Source organism: Salmo salar, chromosome 07, assembly GCF_965601325.2.
Source record: "Salmo salar chromosome 07, fSalSal1, whole genome shotgun sequence".
NCBI lineage: Eukaryota > Metazoa > Chordata > Actinopteri > Salmoniformes > Salmonidae > Salmo > Salmo salar.
In genome coordinates this window covers 895025-897401 of record NC_138297.1, presented here as the reverse complement: position 1 = coordinate 897401, position 2377 = coordinate 895025, and the positions used below count along the sequence as shown (strand labels likewise).

The 2377-nt window shown below is 40.1% G+C and overlaps 3 non-coding genes across 3 annotated transcripts; all 3 read right to left on the bottom strand.

Moving 5' to 3' along the window:
• Positions 1-1096: 1096 nt before the first annotated feature.
• Positions 1097-1169, bottom strand: trnav-uac (transfer RNA valine (anticodon UAC)). Its single transcript has one exon. It is a non-coding gene; the product is annotated as a tRNA-Val (tRNA).
• A 133-nt stretch (positions 1170-1302) lies between these two features.
• Positions 1303-1375, bottom strand: trnav-cac (transfer RNA valine (anticodon CAC)). Its single transcript has one exon. It is a non-coding gene; the product is annotated as a tRNA-Val (tRNA).
• A 141-nt stretch (positions 1376-1516) lies between these two features.
• On the bottom strand, positions 1517-1589 carry trnav-uac (transfer RNA valine (anticodon UAC)). Its single transcript has one exon. It is a non-coding gene; the product is annotated as a tRNA-Val (tRNA).
• Between the last annotated feature and the right edge of the window lie 788 nt (positions 1590-2377).

Genomic DNA, 2377 nt, shown 5'->3' with positions numbered 1-2377 from the left:
TAGGTCTGTCACACATTTTGCACACATTTCCTATGTTCCGACATTCTCTGGCATAATGCCCTTGTTCACTACATTTGTGGCATGTGAATTCCGGACATTCCTTAAGTATGTGCCCCGGCTGAATACATAATCTACATACCTTCACTTGATTGTCGTGGATTACACGAAAATATTCAAATCCCTCGACAGTGTTAAATTTTGTAGAATATGGCAAGGATTGCACATTGTCTGTAAACTTTACCTTGCAAAATCTTGTCCCATCTACAATGTCCGTTCCTGGCCACATCCTCCTCTTGATTGGCGTGGTCGCCTTCACCTTCCAGCCTTTTAGTTTCTCTTCTATCTCCTCATCCGTAATGTATGCGGGCAAGTTCAAAAAGGACACCACCAGCTCATCGTTCCCTAGTTCTTTAGCCATGATTTGACAGTTCTTTATCTTTAGCCCGTCTATTAGTCTTTCTTTTCCATTTACATGAGACATTGTTACTTCATACTTATTCCCGTCTTTCATTCGACATCCCAGTATTGTTCCGCAAACTTCCTTTATTCCTCTCAGCAATTCCATCGTTGTTATTTTCCCTTCTCCACTTATTTCCACGTTCACCGTCAGTTCCTTCTCATATGTTCTTTTTTTCAGTTCTTCGTTTAACATTCTGATTTCACTGTTGTCCTTTCTCGTCGTCGTTTGTATTCTTGATGTCGAAGCCATGTTGTCCGTCCGGTTATTTTAAGCAATATCCCCCAAACAGCTCACGCTGATGGGGGACAATAGCAAAAACGTTTCACAGAAACTTCACTACAGTCACTCACAAACTTTCAAACTTATAAGTCAACTAGACCTCCAAAAAAAACGATATTCTCTCTCAAGCACTCAGACACCTGCTTCTCTTCCACTTCCTGAAACTCCAAAAAGGGGCGTGTGAAGCGAACGTGATAACCACTACACTACAGAAACTTCTGCAACAATTATCTGCAAGGAGTAAACCGAATTTTACAGATATTCATGGCACGTGTTCAAATTTCCTAAATTAGGCATTTATGAAAATAACTATTCTCTGTTAATAGTAGAGTACCTACTGCACGTGTCAAAGAGCACTGTTTCTGCCCGGTTTCGAACCGAGGACCTTTTGCGTGTAAAGCGAACGCGATAGCCACTACACTACAGAAACTGCTGCTTGATTTTCCTGCAAGGAGTAAACCGAATTTTAAAAATATTCATGGCACGTATTCGAATTTCCAAAATAAAGAATTCATGAAATTTTCTGTTACCACTATGGTACTTCAGAATGTGTCAATGAGTGTTGTTTCCGCCCGGTTTCGAACCAGGGACCTTTCGCGTGTGAAGCAAACGTGATAACCACTACACCACAGAAACTACTGCTACAATTAGCTGCAAGGAGTAAACCGAATTTTAAAAATATTCATGGCACGTATTCGAATTTCCAAAATACAGAATTCATGAAAATAACAATTCTTTGTTGAAAGTACAGTACCTACTGCACTTGTCAAAGAGTACTGTTTCCGCCCGGTTTCGAACCGAGGACCTTTCGCGTGTAAAGCGAACGCGATAACCACTACACTACAGAAACTGCTGCTTGATTTTCCTGCAAGAAGTAAACCGAATTTTACAGATATTCATGGCACGTGTTCAAATTTCCAAAAGTAGGCATTTATGAAAATAACTATTCTCTGTTAATAGTACAGTACCTACTGCACGTGTCAAAGAGCACTGTTTCCTCCCAGTTTCAAACTGAGGACCTTTCACGTGTAAAGCTAACGTGATAACGACTACACTACAGAAACTGCTGCTTGATTTTTCTGCAAGGAGTAAACCGAATTTTAAAAATATTCATGGCACGTATTCGAATTTCCAAAATAAAGAATTCATGAAATTTTCTGTTACCACTATGGTACTTCAGAATGTGTCAATGAGCGTTGTTTCCGCCCGGTTTCGAACCAGGGACCTTTCGCGTGTGAAGCAAACGTGATAACCACTAGACCACAGAAACTACTGCTACAATTAGCTGCGAGGAGTAAATCGAATTTTACAGATATTCATGGCACGTATTCGAATTTCCAAAATACAGAATTCATGAAAATAACAATTCTTTGTTGAAAGTACAGTACCTACTGCACGTGTCAAAGAGCTCTGTTTCCGCCCGGTTTCAAACCGAGGACCTTTCGCGTGTTAAGCAAACGTGATAACCGCTACACTACAGAAACTGCTTCAACAATTATCTGCAAGGAGTAAACCGAATTTTACAGATATTCATGGCACGTGTTCAAATTTCCAAAATTAGGCATTTATGAAAATAACTATTCTCTGTTAATAGTACAGTACCTACTGCACATGTCAAAGAGCACTGTTTCCTCCCGG